We start from the raw sequence: 23,197 nt of genomic DNA on the forward strand, positions 1-23,197 counted from the left end.
GTACTCCCAAGTGAGAACGGTTGGTGGTTCCAGTTCAACTCCCATGAACTGAATAGAATGACTAGCATGACCTCAGGAACCTCCAGGACAACCCCATAAAAATGCGGTATCTCCGGGCGCCTGGGTGGCTCAGTCGTTAAGCGTCTGCCTTCGGCTCAGGTCATGATCCCAGGGTCCTGGGATCGAGCCCCACATCGGGCTCCCTGCTCGGCAGGAAGCCCGCTTCTCCCTCTCCCACTCCCCCTGCTTGTGTTCCTGCTCTCACTGTCTCTCTTTGTCAAAATAAATAAATAAAATCTTAAAAAAAAAAAATGCGGTATCTCCACTGTACAATAAGGCTCCTAGAGGTGAAAAATCTGCCTACAGTCATAGAGCTAATAAGTGATTGATAGAGCCAAGAATTGAACCCTTCACCACCTCTTGCCGAAGCAATCTAATCCCAAATCACAATTGCTCCATACCTAAGAGGGCAATCTTTCAACCCAAGATCTGCTTCCCAGCTCCACCCTAGCTGTGTCCCTTAGCCAAAGAAAGGACACATTCAGACAATGCCTTATCACAAAGGGTGGTCACTGACTTCTGGTGACTTGCAGCCTTAGGAAGCAAAGTCCCTACAAAAGCCAGCCTGGGGACTTTGCTAAGCAAATCCAGGACAACTACAAACTGCTTAGCAGACACAGAGAAGGCTCAGTCAGAGAAGTGTGGGCAAAAGGGTATATTCAGCAGATACCAAAAATTCAGAAAGGAATGCTAATGGCATTTTTTACAATGATGTTTACGTTTTAAGCTTGATGTTCTGTGAAGCTGATGCACAAACATAGGGTATTGGGCTCAAGTTGCAAGGAGTACATTCTCACACATAAGCATAAAATATTTCGAGTTATGAAATAAAACTAGGCTTTCAAAGATTAGCAATGAGTTTGCCGTAAGATGAAGTTAAGTCTAAACGGCCTGGTGGTAAAGTGTATGTGCCCGTGCTGGTGTGTATTTCTCCCGGTGCCAGCACATGCGAGGGGAACCCACGGACACTCTGAGAATGCCTCCACCATTCTATTTCTATCATTACATTACCTTGTACACAACTGGGTATTTACACTGTCACCTTCCAATTCTCCTATACTCTCCACTTTTTCTTCAGCAAAGGGGCAAATTTAATTAATTTTAATTTAGATTTAATTTAGATTCCTCTTCTGTAAGACCTGACGAGACCTCTAGCGAGGCAAGAGGGAGACAAGAGCTGCAAAATTCGACTTTTCCCTCAAGAAAGCAGACTCTCACCCATCACCCTCAAGTGACAATTAGCAGTTTCTGCAGCACATTATATGAGCCTAACTAATAAGGCAAAGGAATCGAGGGCAGGCTTTTCCCTTCACAATCCTGTCTGAAGCTTAAAAGCAAGTCTGAAAACTAATGAATTCTGCATTCATGTCAGCTCAGTAGAGAGCAAAGTCTTTTATCTTCACCTGGAATAGGAATGAAAGAAGAAAAGCCCAACAGTTCATCCACTTCCCCTAAAACATTCTCTGCTTCAGTCCTTTTCTTGGCTAAGAGAGTCTGGAGTCCATTGAAGCTGGAACAGGTCTTAGCAATTGCCTAATGTGACCCACCTTATTTTAAAAGGGAGCAAATGTGAGCTCAGAGAAGTGAAGCACCTTGCCCAGAGTCACAAAGCCAGTCTTCAGATCCAACATCCCGGGCCTTGAGATACCACTATGCTAGCAGAAGAGGCTTCACTCCAAATGTTAAGAATGTTTACCCAAATTTTTCCTCTGAGTGTTTATGAAATTCCAAATCAACATATGAAATATGTGTAAACTAAAGAGAGGCATTAATGGGCTCAGAGAGAAGTGATCAGAGGGGACCCCATTTCCACAGAATTCCTCCTGAACCAATACAAGGAACACATTTACACACCTATACGCAAATACATGTCCCTACAATGCGTGCCTATAAGACCCAGATACAGCATCTCCCACGGATTCCCTAAAAGGAAATCACCAGAATAGTCTGCAAAAGAGCTGACTGCACATTCTATGAGAAAGAAAGTCCTAGGCCCAAAGATTAAAACAAAGTATAAGCAGCTCAAAACCCAAGAGGAAAGGCTTAATGCTTCACAGAACTACTCACAGACAAGTTTAAAGAAGAAACAGGTTATCAGACGAAATAGTTCTGCAGGGCACTGTGATGTAGTAAGGAAAACAGCTAGTTCCTAACTAAGTTTATCTGCTCTGACAGCTTCTGTCTTGGCCTGGCAGAGGTTGAGTGTCTACACAATGAACATAAAGATAACCTACGATGGCTACACATCCCCATCCATTTGCCAAAGGTCACTAAGGATTGAGCATTTTGCTTCAGTGCCTCCACTAATCCAAAGACATGCCAATCTGCTTACTGTTACACAACATCAGGAGGTTCGGATTTTACTTATCGAGGGATGTCGGGCTCGCTTTGTCAGAACTTGGTGACTATTAGCACAAGGCTGAGTGACCATGGCTGCAATGAATTTTTAAAAAACTATTTGGTTTTAGGATGCCCAGGAAAGAGGATGTGACTAAACAAGATGGCGGGAACTACTGTTGGACAACATTCCACTCTGAGAACATAAAAGCTGAACAGTGGAGCACTGAGAAATTAAATTCATGGCCTGGAAAACAAGCCAAGATTAAAAAATGTCATGTTGATACAGTAGGTGCTCTTGAGAGTGGGGGGAGGATGTCAGAAACTGGATTGATTGCATTTTCATAGCAATGTTGTACGATGGAGGTGGGGAAGGGTCAAGTGTATCTATTCCCTTTAGTGCTTTGGGGGCACATACCATATCTTTCATCAAAACCCTATACAATGTAAAAATCCACCATCATACCACCCAAAATTTTCAGTCACCAGGGCCAACCAAAGACCCTTCCCACAGAAGGCGAAGTAAGATTAGCTGGGTCCTATGCCTTCGGCTGGGGCCACCAGGCGGTACTGTTAGCAGCAACACGGTTCCCAACTGATGGACAACTTGGAAGGACAAAGGTTACTATGTTCCCCACCTCTAGTGCAGCTTTAAAATCTCCTTCTATCCATGTCTAAACCAACATCCTTCCCAGGCCTCACAGATCCTAACAGGAGTTCATATTTTTCCTTGAATTGGAGTCCAAAAAATAGGCATACATGAAATGACCTTGCTGTGAGAGGCCCCAAGACTTCCTGTAGACAAACTTCTAACTCATCCTAATAAAACTGAAATTGGGAGAAAATCCTGAGTGGAAGAATACCCAAGGGCTCATAACACTCTACACAGTCTTTAGGGGTGACCGCTAACCTCACTCATGATCCCCTAGGACAACATTTTCTACCCAGACTCAAGCTGGAAGGCAGATTTGTTCATGAGCCCAGGTTTAGGAGCTTGCCTGTGCTTACAGGCACGTCCCATCTTCTGCCACAGAGCAACATTTGGGTCAGTGGCACATACAGCACAGAAACTCCATTGTGAAAATACCCATAGCAAGGGAGAGGGAAGACATGGGGCTTTCTAGGGATGAGGGGGATTATGTCAAGAGAGAAAAAGATGGAGAAGATAAGGTAGAAAATAGCGAAGAGAACTTTTAGGGCTGAGTGGCTACTTTTTTCTCTTTTTACAACAGTGTAAAAAAGACACAAAGAAGCTGTCCTGTCCTGAGGAGAGAGAGCTGCCCTTTGATGCTGAGAAAACCATCTATAATGCTGATGAGAGTTCTCTCTGGCCCTGTCTGCCCACCATGGGGGCTCATCCTCTGACCGAATTCTCACCTCTGGGGTGACTCTTGTTTAGTCATAGGACTGCAGGAAGAAGGTTCATCTGAGGGTCAGGAAGATGGTAGCCCTCACACCCACAGGAAACTTGAGTCTTTCAGTCAGGAGAGGACCCTCCTTCCCTTTCTTTTAAGGAGTTGAAAAACAAATCCAAATCTGTTTTCTCTTTTGTCTTCAAAAGTGCCAGTATCTTTCTTGCTCTTTGGATGGGGGACAGAGAGAGACTGTGACCTGTTCCCAAGGTCACAGTCAAGATTAGAACCCAGGCGCCAACTCCCCATCCAGGAGGCTAAACTGTTCCACTTTGCTGTCTCCCAGTCTCACCATGAAGGTGAGGGGAAGTCAATAATTTTTGGGGGGGGAGGGGGGACATAAAAAAACAGTTGGGTTAGACAGGACCAAAGCCTTCTTCCCGAAGAAGCCAACTATCATTCTACAGTCCAGTTCCCTAGAAGGTCTGCAGCTTTCAACCGCCCAGAACTTCTATTCTTCATCTGTAAAATGGGGACGTGTCCAGCCCCCAAATGAGACACATCAGGGAGTACCTAGCTCCACCCCTAACACGTGGTCAGCACTAAATGAATCTTAGTTACCTGCTCCTTCCCTAGAGCAAATACTTTCTAACATGCACAAAAAATGAAACCGCCTTCTTTCTTAATTGTCAGATCTGCTGTGAGATAACTGGCAGCTCCCTTTGATGTCAGGATTGCTCTGGATGTTTTGCACAGGGAGGCTCCAGAGTCTTCGTTGGGCTTGATGGCCAGATAATGAGACTTGTCTTTCTGCTCACATCCCCAAGTAGACCAGGATAGAGATCCACATGGTCATATGTTTACATATGTGGAGAAGAAAATCTCAATGCAAATAACAAACTTCCTGTAAGAACCCCCTGCCCAGTCTCTACTTAGACCAAATACAAAACAGACTGGACTATTTTTCCTGAGGTTTCTTTTCTTTGAGTCTCAGGCAAATAACTGCTCCACCTACCAGCCTGAGTTATAAGGGAATACACAGCATCCCGGCAAGAGGTGATATGGTAAAGTGGGAAGCGTCAAGTGTCAGGGACTTGAAGAGAGCCCTGATTAAAACCCCAGCTCTGCCCCTTACTGTGATGGAGGGGCAAATTCACAAATGCTTGGCCTCATGTCCCTCATCTGTTCAATAAGGAGAATACCTGCCTAATGGGATGGTTGTGAAGATTGAGTTAATAAAAATCCTGATATAATACTTACGTGAAAAACCAAGTATCACAGTCAACATCAGCAGGCTCCTTGCTATATCCCTAAACCACAGTAGCTGGGCCACCCAGGGGGAAGTCAAGCTCCCTTTCTAAGAAGTCTAACATTTGGATAGACACCCTATCTTCAGACAAACAAAATCTCTGAGCCCAGGACTTACCTTCATTTTCCTGGCTCTCATGGCTTGGTGGGAAGAATGGCAGCAGAAAGGGGTGGGGTTGGGGGCTCAGAGAAAGAGAAATAGATCAAGAGAGACTTAGACTGGATACCTTGGTCCCTCTTCAAGTCTGATTCCCACTTGTTGTGAGGCCCAGCCGTATCTTTGATCTTGGGTTCCACAAGATAATTCAGCATCTTTATAAATCCTCCATTTATGCTATGCTACTTTAAATTGGTTACTAGTTATACGCAATCAAGAGTCTAGGCCAAGACACAAGTCCAGAACCCAAGCTTATATAGGCATCACAAGATATTCTTGTGTCCACCTCCTTTCCACCTGCCTTCCCTGTCAAGTCAGCAAACACAGTGGGACGGCTGTGAACCATTAGACTCGGTCAACTCTTTCTTCAAGAGCATGCCTCTCCTCCTGCTGCCACTTCCCAGTCATCTCAGCCTCTTTTTCCAACAAGTCTTACCCTCTCTCTCTCTCTCTCTCTCTCACACACACACACACACACACACACACACACACACACCCCACTTCCATCTTGCCTAATTATGCAAGGAGCCAACAGCAACTTGCTGGCATTAGAAGCACAAATTGGCACGTCCCTTGTACCCAGTCCCCAGCCTGTGTGAGCCCTCATGGTCTCCTTCACAGAGCTGGAAACCACCCATAACTGCCTCCAACACAGCCAAAGACCTTAGCAACAATAGAGCATTTAAGTCTTTAGGTTCTTTTTTTTTTTTTTAAATCGTACATGGCTGCAAGCATTCCAGCTCAAAGTTGCACTTGGTGCAGCCTGCCTCGGGACGCATTTCTCCGACTTGTTGCAGCTCGTGAAGTTGGGTGAGGAGAGGAGACAAGAGATGCCTCAGAAAAGCCTGACAACGAGGACTGGGTAGATTCTGGGGGAAAGAGGCGTTGGGCAAACGTCATCCCCCTAATCTGCATGATGACTGCCGGCCAAGTTTGCTCTCAGAGCTGTGAGAAGGACCAATTAATTTATCAATCTGCACCTCTTTCTGCCATAACATATTTCCCTCTTGCCAACAAAAAATGTGTCCATTATCAGGCAGGTCCCTGTCCTCCTAAGCAGCCCATGTGGCTGTATAATTACACTTCTTTCCTTGACAACTTGCATGATTGTTTTCCTAACAGTATATTACTTCGTTAGTACTTTCCAATATACGTTATTTTTAAACTGTCACTTTTGCCCAACTCATCCCAATTCACACTCGTCTGTTTATCATAACAATCATTAATAACTGTCAGTCCACGCCATCATTGTAACGAACTCACTCCCTCATTAGCATGTTCTAGCATTTGTTCCATAGAGGGGGCTGATTATTTTTTACAACAGGCCAAGCCAATTACTTTAGTGAAATGGAATCACATTAATCAAAACTTAACAAGGTGGCAAATTTAAAGATATCAGATTGCAAAAGACAGCATAACTAATATGTCAGTGTCAGGGGTAGCGTGTAGGTATGCAGCAGCTGTACTAAATATATCTCTTCACAGAGGCCACATGAATTTTGACGTTTCATATGATCTGACAACTACCAAAGTGATATTATAGGAGGCGAGAGCCCGGTGCTGCACGGCTCACGATGACTTTTGTAGATTCTGGCAAGGGCAGTGTGAGCAGGGTGGGAGGCAGCAGAGGGGCAAGGAAAATGGTGGCCATGCCTATCCAGGCTGGCAGACGGCAGTGGATCATGTCTCTCTGTGCCAAGGCCTTTTCTTTTACACTTTAAATGATGATAGTCATCCATCACCGTCTGACAACTGCATCAAAACCAGCTGCAAAACATGCAAAGCCCAGCAGTCTAAAATATGCTGACACAACCAAGAGAAAAACAGATAAAAAAAAAAAACATATATATATATTTATTTATATATTCCATAGGAAAAGGAAGCAGAGGAGGGGGAGGAGGTGAAGAAGGAATGGGGGTGGGGTGACTGCCAAGCCTTCAGGAGCAGAGTAAAGAAAACACCAGGGCAGCAAAGGAAGGGGAAGAAAAATGAAAGGGGGGAGCCAAAGAGAAGAATGAAAAGGAGACAAAGAGAGAGACAACGAAAAAGGGCAAGTGATGAATGAGAAAGAGGGGAGGCAGGGAAGAAAGAGGAGAGAATGAACACAAGTCGCTGTCAGTATCTATCAAGGAGGAAGGCAATGTGGAGGTCGAGGAGCTCTTACAGGGAGTGGATTCTGCCCCAGCAAGATTTCCCCAGCTCAGGCTCAGCAGGTTCACCATCCAGTGCCTCAGCCCGCCTTTCCTCCCCTCCCTGACCCTGGCCGTGGTGCCGGGCTCTCAGGCCTGCTCCCACCCCCTCGGTCAAGCTCTGCTCCAGTCAGACTGCCAGCCCATGGGCTCCTAGGCACCCAGGGGATCAAGTCTAACTCTCCAGTAAGGCACACTTGGGCACCTCCACCACCAGGCTGCTCCCAGCTGCTTAGACCGGCCCCTCACCACAACCCACCTCTGGGGCTCTTCCACCATGCAGAAGGTGGTTCCAATCTCTGCCCTGACATTTACTGGCTGGGTGACCTTGAGTTATTTGACCTCTTTAAGCTCCCATTTCCTCATCTGTAACAATGGAGATGATATTACAGCTCAAGATTTATCTTTTACAGTCAAATAAAAAACACATAAAAAGCACCTAGAAAGATGTTTGACGCATGAGTGGGCCCCATTGTTAGAGTGGTCCTGGGGGTAGAGACTGTATGTTTATCCATCTTTATAGTCAGTACCAAGCAAGCGAGCCCTGAAATTCTGTGGAAATGAGCTGGAGTAGCGCCCTTCCTCATAGTACTCATTTATGGGGTTTATGTTCTTATCCCAGGATCTCTCCTGCCACTTATTTAATAAACTAGGAAATTTGGTTAGCCACATGCAGAAGACAGAAGATGGCCAACATGATCTGTGGGCCTTTCCAGGTGAGCTAGATTGGAAAGGCATCATGGTCCAATGTGAAACATCTGGATGCTTCCTTGCCTGGCCCCACAACCCAACTGGCCTAACCACCTTGCTGTTATTATATGTAAGGAAGCCTATTTATTTACTTACTTATTCTGAGGAAGCCCAGAACCAGGTACACCAGGCTGGCAAAGGCCCCATTTTATAATGTGATTAGATTCAGTTATATCACACAGTTCATGAAATTGTGCTATGATTCATTTTTACAACTTAAATAGCTATTTGGTTGGGTTGCCAGGTTGAACGTGATGAATGTGTATGATAAAACAGAACAAAGAGAGGGGCCAGTGTCTGTAAACCGATACATTAGTCAGTATATTAACCCTTTCCCTCCTTAATTGTGATGCCTTCCTGGGGGCAGCTGCCCCATGGTCACCCTCCTTCAGACCTCATGTCCAGTGTCAGATCTGTACCAATGCCTGAGGTGACAATTTAATCTCCCAGCAAGGAAAAAGCTTTCTCCAGAAGTTCACCATCTATTCCATCCTAATTCCTGTGTCAGCATAAGAGGACAAGCCACAAGTGTTCATGGGTCCTACTTCAAAACCCCATCATCTCCCAGATCCCCAACTTATACTCCAGTCCTAAAGCCTACATGTCAAACATTTAACTTATGTCCAAGTCAACCAACATTCATGGCAATTCTGGTGAGACAGGAGCATGCCACCTAATTACCCACAAGCTACAAGAAAAATAAAGCTGGACTAAAAAAAGAATCACTGTAGTGTAAAATTCAGTTGAAATAACAACTTAGGACGGAAAAAAAGAGAGCCTGCATCCCTCATATCAGTGTCCTTCATGTTGCCTATCAGATTATTTTAGATTGCACTCAGGCACCTATCTAGATAAAGATATCCTAAAGTAGACTCTTGGAGCCAATCATCACTTTGTAAATTATCATTTTTTAAAGGCAATTGGATTTTTATTTTAACGAAGCACATAATTTTAATATTGAAAGAGGTCTCACCAATTAATTCTCGCCCTGACCCACTGTTAGTCATGCTCAGAAAAGAAACCTGAGTGTGGCAGATGTTCCAAAGATGGCTACAACATCTCTCCCACCCAATATGCTCTTCTAGAATGTGATCTTGCTATTTCCTTATCATGTGGTAGACGAATTCCCCTTGCCTTGGATCTGGGCAGGCTCATGCTGCTTTCACAGATAGAGTGCATGGAAGTTACACCATGGGACACAGCTTCCACCGCAGCACTGGAATACTGACACTTGGAGCCCTGAGCTGCCATGTAAAAAATCCAACAAATACCCCCTGAGGAGGCCACACCACAAGGAAGCCAAGCCACATGAAGAGGCCACGTACAGGGCTCCATTCAGCAGTTCCAGTCGCCGAGTCATCCCAGCCCAGATGCCAGACATGTGTCTGAATGAGCTTTCAGATGGATGACTCCAGCCCCAGCACCAACTTACCCCCAGCTTTTGACTCTTTCCAATGGAAGCTCCAAGCTTGTGGACCAAAGACAACCCATTCCACTCTGTCTTGTCTCAATTCCTAATGCATGGACTCCATGAACGCATAATAAAATGGTTGTTTCAAGTCTCTAGGTTTTGAGGTAACAGAGTGACAGCCAACAGGAAGACTTGGGAAACCAGGGAAACAAAAGCCAAGTCAAAACCAAACCCAGGTCTGCTGATTCTAGGTTTAGCGCCGTTATCTCCTTTATCACTCTTCCCCTGTGACATTTGCATGAGACAAGGTATACCTATGTCACACACATTGATTTACTATAACAGTAAATAAGGCAGGAGCTGAGAAACATCCGGCCATAATCTCATCAGATGCTCAGGGAATAACCCAGAGGTTTCCACTCTCCTTGAAACTAGTCAAATCTCTCAAAAGACCAGACAACAGAAAACCTACATTCACTAGGAACAGCAAAATCTTGGTATCTAGGCACCCTAATAGAAAAAATATATATACCACCCAGCAGTCACTGACATTCACTGGCCCAATGATTTGTTCCCAAGTATAAAATTCCCTGAAAAGCAATCACTGCCCCAAATGGAGGCCCTTATATCACATCTCCCACATATTCCATTTTATTCCAAGCTTGGAGAGTATCAACCATCCCCCAACCTGGTCTTCTGGCCATTTGGATCAGTGATTCAAGTCCGGATACTCAGGATGGATCTGGCAGGGAAATGTCTAGGCTCAGCAGATTTAGGATTTGAGACTAAAATTCAAACAGATGAAGACAACTACATGACGTCTGAATCTTATTCTTCTTTGCACATCTTCCCATGTGAGCCTCCACGTGGTGGCACACTTTCAGATTTACCACCCTCTTCTCTTCCCCTTAATGAATCTGTTAAGAATGCCAAGTTTCTTTACCAGTTTCTCAGTCAAGTGAACCCAATGTAATAGTCTTTCAAGAAGAGAGACATTTGGATCAGCTCCTCCTGGGTGGATGAAGAACATCACCCACCGCAAGCTTGGCACACCAGGAATTACGTATATGATCTACTTTCTCCCCAAATCTGCCACAACTTTTTTCTGGATCCAAAATGAAACCTCATGGTCTGACAGGAGATAGTTATCTTTTTTGGAGATCTATTTAAGTATTACAAAGGCATAGAAATTAAGTCACACTTAGCCATTTAATGAATTGTCTATTGCAAATAAAAACCAAAATTTTAACCTGTAAAATTAACTTTAAAATAAACTTTAAAACTTTAAGATAAACTTTAATAATTTTTTGTACATATATGTGATATATCTGCATATGCACATATTAATACATCGTTTGCATGTTCAAAATTAAGAGCATCCTGGACCATCTGAGATGTAAAAATTTACCATACAGATAGTCATCTTCTATAGGATGTGCCTTCCCCGGGATATCAGAAAAAGACTGATGGATTCTCCCATCATCTAATCCAAAATGCAGAACTTCATGTTTTTCTTTCCTTAACCTCCCAACGGTACACGGACCCTTTCTTCCTTCCTTAGACAATTCACCTCCTCTTTCTTGAGCTCAAGTTTTTCATTTGTAACACACTCAGAGAGAGAAAGAGACTTGTCCAAGTTCACAATGCTTAGCAGGAACTTCAACTCAGGTCTCTCTCAACAGATTGTTCTTTTCACTTCTACCGCCTCATTTAACTGAATGCTTGTGTCCTGCTGCCCCATGTCTTCCCTATTCCCACCCTTAGAACGGCTGCAGCACTGTAGGGCCCAAGTGAGGCTAAGCCTGGCAGAAGAAGAATGGGCTCCCTCTGCAAATCAGTGTAAATGGCCTAGGCCCCAAAATGAGGCTCTCACTCAGATTCTCAAATACCCAACTGGCAAGGGAAAAAGACAAAAATATCGCCACCAAAAGGTTTCAAACCAAACAACAAAACTTCCCTTTAAACTCAACACAGAAAGTCACTTGAGGACAGAGCACGTAGGCCCCTAACATTCTCACCTTGCACCAGACATTCCCCCAGCCTGACCCCTGTGCTAACAGAGAAGCTGCAGATGTGCGAGGGGCCTCTAATTTATTTCCCTCCCTGATTTATTTTCCCCCTGCACATCACTTTGGTATGACAACAATGCTTAATTCGATTACACGTGATATATAAAATCATTGCAGCTGTTCAGAAATATTCACAACAAAAGCATTTCAGATCCACACTCAGACACAGATACACACACACACACACAGAGACTTTGTGAATATCTTGTTAAAAATCACACAGGGAGAGGAGAAAACAAAAAGCTCTTCTTCCTACTCATTAGGCATTTCCAGCGTTCCTTGCCCACATGCTTTGTCCGTAGGTACAGAATTAAAAGCACCTCCTCAAAAAAAAATTCAGAGGAGGTCTAATGGGGGGGAGGGGCTGATAGCCTTTTGGGGTGCAATGGTGGCAATGCAACAGAAAAATGAGAGTGTGTATCATTTAATTTTACTTTAAGAGGCTGCTGTGAAACCGGGTGCATTTAATTCCCTTTTAAACGCCACGTAAAAGTTTCTCTCCCGCCTGCTCACTCTGTGGGCTACATACCGTGCCTAAGATTAATCCCTCAGGAGTTTTTTATTTCCTATTCTGCCTATCTTTCATCTTCACCCCAGACTAAGCAGATGGATGTGAATTCAAAGTTTTCTGATCTTTAGCACAAGTTATGGAGGGTTATCTTTGGCTGTATATCTTTCCACTGGCAGTGCTCCCTTGGTGATGAAGGATTAACCACCCCAGCTGTCTCTTCCCAGAATGATGCAGTGCCGTGCTCCTCAACACGACAGCATCACTTAATCTTAATGTCCGCTCTGCGAGCGCAGCCGCGCAGGACAAAGCCAATCAACATCAGATGCCACCAAGATGGACCTACTGCTTGGCCCTGGAGTCTCTCACCCTCTCACTCCTATTAATCAACATCATCCAACCCAATCCCAGAGTTCACTTCTCTCAAACCACAGTTAAACCAAGCTGGGGTCCATGTTAACCATGTGAAGCACGTGGCGGGAGGAGGGGTGGTGGGCGACAATCCCTCACATCAGGAGCACAGCACACCAAGCCTCCTCACTGACTGAGAAGCCCTTCCATCCGCCCACCTCCTCCCCGAGGTCAGCACCCATTCTGGAGCACTCGGGTCGAGTGCCTCTTCACACACTGAAATCCACCTGTACGGTGTAATAGAGACTATCTTGAATGAAACCTACCTGTCTTCCAGAGACCCCACAAGATCTGAAGAGACATATGCGCCCATTCATGACTGAATTCCATCAGCTTCCTTTGCTCCCCAGTCCCCACCCTTACCAGCAGCTTACATGTGCAAAACGGGGCCTAACACTCTACTTCTTTTTGTACAAAAACACTTAGTCTCACAAGAGATGGCACAAATGGAAAGCCTGACTTGACGAAAAATAAATGCCCTGCTTGTGTGACTGATACATCCATGAATACTTTTAATCCTAATAAGTGTTCTACTCTCCCTCCTTCTCCTTTTTAAGTTTATGTATCACAGGTGGGGAAAGCAAAATGGTACTCTTGGTTTTTTTCTAGCTCCAAGCAATTATAGTAATGTACCTCCCTTTTCCTTCTTAAGGAAGGGAACAAAAAAAGTCAGCCCAGATCTCAAAGGTAAACGTAATAAAACAGTAAATTATTGCTAGAGTTTACTAAACAAATGCAACCTAGTTAAATTTGGAAAAATCTTCACTTTTGCTTACATTTGCAATTTTACTGCTGAACTACTGGTATTTCTTACTTATGCAACATTAAAATGTATAAGAAATCCTCTTGTGTGCTATATCCAGCATCTACTCTTGATTTATAATACCCAATTTAGGGGGGAAAAAACACAACTAAACCTGATTTAAATCACAGATTACTCTGTAAAACACAAGCAAGGAACTATTCCAAATCCTAAATGTAATTTAAACATATTTATATTTTACAGTGATATATTTTCCCCATTCCTTGTCTTACGACTGTAAACTTTCTATAATTATATAAGCAATTTCCCTAAGGTCACAACATTGATCATAGTTATAAATTGCTAAAGTACAACAACACACAGTGAACAGTAAAATATATGCTGGACATCACAAACAGTTTCATCAAATCAGGAGTGGGGTGGGGAAAGAAGAGGAAAAGAAGAATGGAGATAGAGAAAGGGGAAAAAGTAACAAACAAATTTTCCGAGAAGTCATTATACAATGTCACATCCCTTCCTCAAAGCCATCTGGGACACAGGGTTTACAAATTGACCTGAGAAGAGCTTGGTTTAATTTTTGATGATATTCTTAACCCTTTGCCATTTGAGAAGGTCAGCTATAGAAGCCACTCAGGTAAAGCACAAATAAGAACCAGGAAGGGAAATCCTACGAGATTAAAACCACCTTCTGCCATGAACAGTAGTTCTCAAACTGTATTCCTAGGAACGCTGGGATTCCATGGAGGCATTCTTGGGATAAAGCAGGAGAGAATCAGGCTTCTCCTTCATTCTTTAACCAGAACAACTTCTCTATGATCTGTTACCTCTTTGGGCTCAGTGGAAGAAGTCTTACTTGGAAAAAGTTTTAAACACTGTAAAAAGAAAGTAATTCGGAAGCTACCACTCCTGATACTGTCATAGTGAAGGATGAGATCCAAAAGAAGCTATTTGAGGGTCTCCAGTTGCCAGTGTGTCTGGTGTTTTAGGGTAACTTTTCTCTTAATGAAAAAGGATGCGGGTGCTTTCCGCACAGGATGCAAATGGGGTTGCTGTCAGGCGCCTCGAGCGTCCAGGGTTCCAGCCAGCCGGGCTGACAGGCTGGTCACCCCTGATGGTTAACAATGCCACACTCCACTCTGGGCAGCTGCCTATTAGGAAGACAGCTGAGACCCAGAGGGGAAGGAGAAATCAGTGTGTGACAGGCACTGCCCTGCTCAATGTAAAATAAACTTAAAAAGACCCGTGTTCTCTGAAAGCTTAGAAATGCAGCAGTTCCAATTTTTCCTTCGAAACATTTTCCAAGTGAGGCTAAGCATCTCTATAGCTCAGGATCCTGCTTCAGCTCTCCGAGCAAACTACAGAGCTTTTAGTACAGGTTACACATGCTTTCCAGGACAATGGCCTTTGAGAGATGGACCTCCTGAAGCACATACTGCTCCCCATATTCCTTTCATTCTGTACCCCTTCTCTGCACTCATTTCTGATGGGGCCTAACACTTTACTTCTTTTTGCACAACAACACGTAGTTTCTTCCTCTCGTCTTCCTCTCCCCCTCTGTCTCCGTTTTTCGACTTATTTCCTATCAATATTTCTACTTATTTCCCCCACATAAACGGTATCTGGTTTCCTGCAACATGGCAACTTTCCCTAACCAGAGGGAATATGCATACTATTTCACGGCGCAGGCATGGACCGATCAGAACAGAAGCTGGCTGCGAGGAGTGAACAGTTACACTCAAAGGTGGGCTGAGTGGATGCAAGTCTTGGCCCCAACATCGGAACACAGAGAAACCGTGCAGCCCGCCAGTGAACTGTTCCGGCTTCACAGAGTTCAAATCTCCCCTCTACCAGCTTCCTCCTGTACAACTTTACCTGATTTAACTCAGACCCCACCTCCTCTGTAAAATGGGCATAACAGTTCCTACCTGTGAGCAGGAAATGAGTCAATGCAAGTAAAACGAAAATGTAGCATCAGCACTCCATAGATGTGAGATAGTTATTTCTTCCCCTTTCTGTCCTTAGTTTGTTGGCTGTTTTCCTGTTTGTCATTTGGATTGCCTGAACGTTTTATGGGTCCCCAATCAACAAGCAGAACAACATAAAAGCCTTGCAGATTCTGGTCTTCGAAGACAGGGATCTCTCCAGACCCTGGGTGGGTTGTGGGGGGGCGGGGGGGAGAGGGGTTAAATCTTGGAGCTGCTAAACCACAGATGATAAAGGTTGTGCTGCTGGGTTATCACCCAGAGACCCATGAGGGCTGAGGGCTTTTACTGGATTATCTATCACTTCAACAGCTTTAAAAAAAAAAAAAGACTATCAATTTTAAAAATTATACTTACCTTTTTGAAAATTATACATATAATTTTTATCAGAGCAAAGCTTAATACAATCCATGAAAAAATGAACACAAGGCCATTAAAATCACCTGTAATCCTGCTGCCCACATTATGCTAATACAGCTAGTATTTTACTAAGAGCTTACAGTATGCCAGCATGGTGTTAAGTTTTTTATTATATACCTATTTAATTCTTACAGCTCTTTGATACAGATCATAAGTCTTAAGAGTAGCTAGGTCATTAGCTCAAGGTAACATGATCACACTGTTCCTAAGCAACAGCATCAGGATTTGAACCCAAGTCTGAATCCTAAGCTTCTATGCTCAACTCCACCTAAGATTCCCTCCAGGAATCCTAAGCCTAGAAAAAGGTAGACAGGTAAGTAGCTAGGTAGAGGGGCAGACCCAAGAAACTCTCACTGAATTAAGTTTTACAAAGGATTAATCAATATAAATACTTATACCTAAAATGTTTTTGGTTCAGGTACAAAATCTTCAATCCTATGAGCCTTGAATTTCTCTAATAAGATAGTTTCAGTATGGGCAAGTTTAACCAATCTCACGCACAAGGACTTTCCACATGACCTCTCAAAAAATGAATAAACACAGTGCAACACAAACCCACAACCACAACCCATGGGTTTCCCAGAAAGTAACAGAGCAATGCAGACCAAACATTAAAGAGAAATACTGGGGAGGGGGAGGGGGGGGGGACATGAACTTGACAATACACAGGGGCAGTAGTGTCTGCACAAATATTTTAATCAGAAAAAACAGCTTGGGGCAACCTATTAAATGTCAAGAAGGGCCAATTCTTTTAATCCTTCAAATCAAATGCCTCTTGTTTCATCCATTCCTCTAACTGCAGAACCAGAAATGTTCCACTTGGACTTCCACTTGGGACTTCATCTCTCCTTGTGGGTGCTGGTTGTGGCCTTCATTATGGACAAAAAGGCCCACTGGGCACTTTTTTTTTTTTTTTTTAAGCCCAGAACCTTGAAATCTGTTCCTGCAGGGAGAGCGGATAGACTCAAATCCCCCTGAAAACTGAACTGAAAAACTTTGAAAACAAAGCATCCAGCAATTGACAGACTCAAAAGGCATTAAATAGAGAGGAAGTGGGGAAACAAGGCCATAATCCAACGTGAGAGGCCAGATCCGGTCCTCAGACACTCGGGCACAGTACCCCAGGACTCCAGTCTACCCTGGCCTGAGGCTGCCAGCTCCTAAGAAAGTTAAATAATCCTAACTGCTGGAAAAGAGCTCCTGAAAGAGAATGGAGATCCAGCCTGTCATTTACCAACTACTGAGTCTGGTAACCCAAAACACAAAGGGTCATCAGAGCCTGAATCCCCAGTTCCCCATTTCTTGGGAAACACCCCAGAGTAGCCCCAATTCCTCAGGCACCCAGAGCAAAGCAAGCCCACAGCTGCTCTCCTTTCTCAAAAAAGGGTGGCAAGGGGTCTTAGCAACTCTTTGGAGATGGGTTTTCAATTTAATAAATTTCAACTATTGGGACCATGGCCATTTTTGTCCTTCGTCTTCATCTTTTACCCTCTTCAGTAAGGTTTTATAGTTTCACAGAAGTCCTGCATTATTTCTTGCTAAATTAATCCGTAGGCATTGCTGCTGTCATTAATTCTAAATGAGACCCCTTCTTCCTCCCCTTTTGCTATATGGATTTTTCTACCTACTTTGATGACTTCCTGTAACTCTCATTCATTTAGGAGTTTTCAGTTGATTCTGTTGAGTTTTCCAGCTTCACAATCACTTACCTCAAAAATGGTATTTTTACCTCCTCCTCTTTGTTATTTATGTAACGACTATTTCTATTTCTTATCTTCCTGCATTAACTAAGGCAGTGACTGCAAACTCAAGAGTCCTCAGGGCCAGCAGGTGAGATTACTGAGTGACCTGAGCCTGGGAAGGCCCTTGTGACCTAGACAGTGAGCTTCAGTGTCTAAAGACAGGAGTGGCCACTTTGCTCTGGCCCTGTGTTACATTCAGGAGCACAGACCTCATCTTGCCAGATTTCTCAAGAGAAGCCAGAGATAAGGATTTTCTGGTGAAAGCTCCAGTTTCTTTAAAGGTTCACAACTAATTTAAAAAATTGTTAAACATAGGGCAGGCCAGAACAGAGTGCCTGATGTTCAGATTCAGCCCCAGAGTGACCAAAACCTCTAGGTGAGATCTTCCGGGATTGAAGAAAATGATGAATTTAAATCATACTAGAAATGGACACTCTTATCTCAGCCCTGACTTTCTCTAATGTTGCACCACTGAAGAAGGTTTGTTTTTTTTGTTTTTTTTTTTTTTTACAAATTGGCATATTTGTTTATTTCTCAATTTGTGAAAATGTCCTTAATTTGTTGATGTAGCAAACAAATTTCAACTCTGATTGCTATGCAAAAGAACAGAAGGTAATCTGCTTTGCAATGAACTTTAAAGTTCAACTGCACACAGGCAACATGCTATATATGAAAAAATTACTAACTGAACTACCGGTATTAAATACTGAAAAAAGTTAACAGCTTATTATAATTTATTTTATTTAACAATCTAGGAAGTTCGCAGCCATCAGCAGTTCCAGTGCAATTTCAGGTGCAATTGGGAATTCAGGAATCTCTGCGGAGCTGTTAGTGTAGCGAACCTTGTAGGTAAAATACATGCATACTTTTGATAGCACATGTGAAGAAAACTCTCTAAAATTGACTTCATTGGTTTTGTTCTCAGCAAACTGACCTGGCCACTCAACATGGCTTTTATTGTTCCAGATGTTAGTGCATGTTCTCTTTTTACAATAAATTCATGACCACCCAAAGATCTCAATTTGACATACATGGCGTCAGGGCCTTCACAGCCACCATACGTTTTCTCTTCTCCATCATGTTCTTATGAAATTCTACTTTACTTCCACAGGAACTTTAGTAGTTTCTCATCAGCCCTGCAGCCACCACAGCCCAGGACGTTTGCTTTTGACTTGAAGTAAAGAGTTTCCATCCTGTTAAATCTCTATATAATGCTAGTTTATCAACATAAACTAAAAACAGTTCATCAGAAATGAATTTTGAATTCTATTAAGATGATCTGGTTTTCTCCTTTGACCCTAATGTGATTATTTATATCAATAAATTTCCTAAGATTGGAAAAGAAAAAAAAATGCTTAAAATATACTGTGGGAGAATCCACTATAATATGTGCTTTCAAAGAAAAAATGTAAACAGAGCTTTAATTTTTTTAACTCCTTGATTTTACTTTATTGGCTCAACCCTTAGTTGTGACTTGCTTTCTCACCCATATTCCAGCAACTTATGCTAATCTGTCAAAATCCTAGTCATAAAACTGCCACTGACATCATCGGTTTCAAAAAATTATTCACAACTGGATCCATCATCAGCTCAGTCTACACAACCAGTTTCAAATTCCAAAGCAATTCCACACCACAATCTACATCTGTATTCCCAAATCCACTTTGATACAGTTTCCCAAGTCCACTTTGATACAGTTCACTCTTTGGAAAGATGTTAGAATGACAAATTTTCTAGAAACAGGTTTTGCTGGGGGCAGGAGGGGAGGGGAGGCAGCTTTAAATAAAAAAGATGTAACTGGCTTAAGACAGAAAAGACATTCAGTGCATGAATGTAAAAACACACTAAACTTGGCTTACAAAGTTGTTAATTATGTATTTGACAGTGAAATATCGCAAACAGCTGGGGCTAAAGAATACAAACTCACACAGGGAGTGGGTAGAAGTGGGAAAAAATACATTCAGACTGGCAAACGCCATCAAAGCGGTTGTTTAAGCTCAACCTCCTCTACTGTAACGACTTTTAACACCTATGTAGCAGGGTCACCTACCTCAACCAAAATTCACAAGCCAACCTCCCAACTCCTATTCCGAGGCTTCTACGTGCAGCCCCGGCTCTCAATTACAAATCCTCCTCCCCCATTTAGAAAGTTGGGCCATACAGTTTACAACCATCAGAGAAAAAGAGCTAGGCCAGAATCTAAAAGAATGTGCAAACCAAGGCTGTAAAAAGAAAAGCCATCCCTTTGAGAAGTTTGGTTTTATTTTTTTTCAAAATATGTAAATAGTCACAATGCCTTGGGAGACTGCTCCAGAGAACTCCCAGAGCCTGACATCCCATCTCCCCTCAAACACATGCTCAAGCGCTCACCACATCTTCTGCCAGGAATCCACTCTCCTGGGACTCCTCCCCCAACCCACAGGGAGAAGCCAAGGTCAGAAACACGCACATGGAGTTGTTCTGAAAATTCTCACCAGCAGAGTCCATGACAAGGCAAAGCCCAAACATGACATCTTGGGGGTGGCGGGGGGAGGGAATGGCTGCCTGATCCTCTCACACTAGGAGGAAAAATTCTTAGCAGAAAAAAAAAAAAAAACCCACTCTTTAGGGATCCTCTCAGCAGTTGTATGCTGTAAAAGACACAGGCCTCCCCTATACTGGATACAAAGACAACTTGGTTCCCGCCCCACAAGACATACCTGGTGGCAAAAAAAAAAAATCCTTAAGTCCCCCGCACATTTTAACATTTGAGTGGGAGTCTGAAGGGTGCAACTTAGAAAGTATAACATTTCTAGAAGTATTTTAATATTCTAATAACTCTAACAGTATATTGGTAAAGCCTTCCCTAATAATTCGATATTGGCTAGCTAAGATGATAAATTTCAAAGTCCAAAGGTTAGAGCCTTCTAGGAAAAAAAGAGGGGGGGCGTATCACAACAGCCCCTTTTTTTAGATGGGATGATGAAACATCCTTACTTGTCTGCCTCCAAGTATTTTTATAAAATGCTGAGAACAACCAGATTGTGACTTAAGCTTCTCTGAAAAGGACCAACTACCAGTGGACAGCCCAACTCCTTCCTCTAGTAATCGCCCCCAAAGATTTCCACATCTTGGACAAAGGTTTAAGAGGTTGATACTCCCTCTGACTATAGATCATATTGTCTCTAAGTGTGAGAGGCACCAGAAGAACTCACCTTCCAGGGGAAGGTACCAAGCTCACTCTTCTCTAGGATACTGACCACCTTCTACTATAAGGTAGAAGGGCAGAAGTGTTAAGGTTGCTGATGGGCAACAAAGGTCTTGGAATATTAGGAGCCAATAAAATAACAAGAAGTAGGGTCTACACAAGGACAGAACATATTATGGCATTCAACAATGATTTAAAAACCAACCAAACAAAATCCTCACCCCAAGCAGCCTAAGAGCAATGTGCCCACATTCCAGAATAAGGGGAACCAGTTTAGGGTGGGTCAGTGGAAACAGCCCTACCCTCCAGAAGACCATGGCAAAACCACATCAATGCCAGTCGTAGGAGATCACTCTATTTTGCAAAATATAAAACTGTTTCATTGCAAATCTATGGAAACAATGTCACAGGGGCCAAGGGCTGTCACTTTGAGTCAAAGAAGGCCCATTTCAGTGTGGTGCTGATGGCCAGCGATGTCAAGGCGAATTACACCCCCACTTGCTGAGAGAGAAATCAAAGTCAGGAGAGAAATGTTCAGCTGAAGACACACCCACAGGAGTTCGGAAAGCCAGCACTCCTTCCAAGCCATGCTAATCTATCACAGGCTCAAACAAAGGATGGGTTTTTTCCCATCAAGAAATGGAAAGGACTGGTGATGGGACAGTCTGAAGGGAGTGTTAGCAAGCTCTTCTGAGGCCAAGACTTCACTCCTGCTCCCATGTGGGGGTGGGAAGGAGGGGGGAGCCACAAGGCTCACTGCCTAGTGGAACCTGAATATAAAAAGGGGAGTAATGAGCAGTAACTGAAAGGGAAGGATGCCCAAAGAAAGCACTGGAGTTCTTACTCCAGGTTGTACTGAGGTTCCAGGAGCTGCCTGAGTGGACTGGTAGGGGGTACAGATGGGATGCAGGACTTGGATTAAGAGATAACGTTATGAGATCATGGGACACCTGAGTGGCTCAGTCGTTAAGCATCTGCCTTCAGCTCAGGTCATGATCCCAGGGTTCTGGGATCCAGTCCTGAGTCAGGCTCCCTGCTCAGTGGGGAGCCTGCTTCTCCCTCTGCCCGCCGCTCCCCCTGCTTGTGCTTGCTCTGTCTCTCTCTCTCCCTCTCTCTCTGACAAATAAATAAAATCTCAAAAAGAAAGAAAGAAAGAGGTTATGAGATCTTGGGCGTGTCACAATCTCCCCGGACCACAGCTCAGTTATAACCAATGAGAAGACTCTGCAGTTACATGGTGTCATGGCTAGCAATTTCTTCTCTAAGAAGAGGTCAGAAGGAAGATCAAAAGGTAAAAGCAAGTTCAGACCTAGTTCTGAAGTAAGAGAAGAAAGGGGGAGATACTATGCAGATTCCAAGTAAGAAAAAGCTCTTATATATCCATACATATGAACCAAACATGAAGGACTGGGAGGGAAGCAGACTCCAATTACACAAATTGTGTTGATATCCATCAAGTCAAACCTAGGGGTAAACTTCTAGTGAGGAAAGCAGCAAGTTCCTCAGGCTTCTTGATGTAGACCTAATAGTTATTTAAATTCTTGATTCCAAGAACAGAGGCTGTTCAAGTCTCTATTCAGCCTGGGACAGACAAGGAATGGTAAGTGTATGCCCATAATTTAAGAGGAAAAGGAAAAGACAGGCTACCAATCATTAAGTATCTTCTGGGTGCTAAGCACTGCTGTATGTGTGTGTTTATGAAGCCTAGCATGGCCTAGCATAGCCTAGCATGGCCTAGCATGGAACCTACTTAAAGAAAAAGAAGTTTGAAAAGAAAAGTGAGATTATAAAATTTTCCACACACACTCATCAACAGTCGTGACTACTAGATGTGACAGAGATTAAGCCACTGAGAGCCACTTGGAAGATTTCTTCTTGGGACTCTGACATCTCTTCTGGAAATTCAGCATTACCAGGCCCTGGAGATCTCAGTTTGGGGAAATGCCTAGCCATTGCAAGATAACTCTTCATGTTGTCCTTGCTTTCCAGAAACCCAATGATAGAGAAGACATCTTGGTTTTTGCGTCTCTCCCAAAAACCAGAGACGTGAGACCGGCTCCTGAATCTATGATAGTCCTTGAAAGAGTAGGGAGGGGAAAGGATTCCCCCCCTCCTCCCCCGCCCAGCGCCATCACCAACAGTCCCCCCATTCCCATATACACAAGCCCGTGTGCAATGCAACAGAACCAGCAGGTTCCACCTTAATAATGAGCCAGAGACTGGCCAGCCCAGCTAGGAGGAAATGCAGCAGGAGGGGCCATGGGTCTGACAACCCCACAAAAAGGGATCATCCTGGGCTCAGTCCTTCCATCAGGCAACTTTTAACTTGGAACATAAAAATGAGAAAGTGCCTTTGTTTAAAACCCTCCTGAAGTTTCTGATCATGATGATTTATGTAAATAAAATGTTAAATTAAAATGTAGGTGTTAATAAAATTACACATATGATGGAATGGCCGTTCTTTTTAAAACTGATCTGCAATAAATTTTCTAAATTCTGATTGCAGGTGATTCAGGCCTTGAAAGCTTTGCCAACAATAGCCAGCAGAGGT

At 43.5% G+C, this 23,197-nt stretch overlaps 1 protein-coding gene and 1 pseudogene across 2 annotated transcripts in view; both read right to left on the reverse strand.

Annotated features, from left to right (window-relative positions):
• The window catches only part of LRMDA (leucine rich melanocyte differentiation associated), a 1,038,849-nt gene that overhangs the window by 828,303 nt on the left and 187,349 nt on the right, over positions 1-23,197 (reverse strand). The window lies entirely within an intron of this gene.
• On the reverse strand, positions 17,680-18,747 carry LOC144382463 (elongin-C pseudogene; annotated as a pseudogene).

This window comes from Halichoerus grypus, chromosome 7, assembly GCF_964656455.1.
Source record: "Halichoerus grypus chromosome 7, mHalGry1.hap1.1, whole genome shotgun sequence".
Lineage (NCBI taxonomy): Eukaryota > Metazoa > Chordata > Mammalia > Carnivora > Phocidae > Halichoerus > Halichoerus grypus.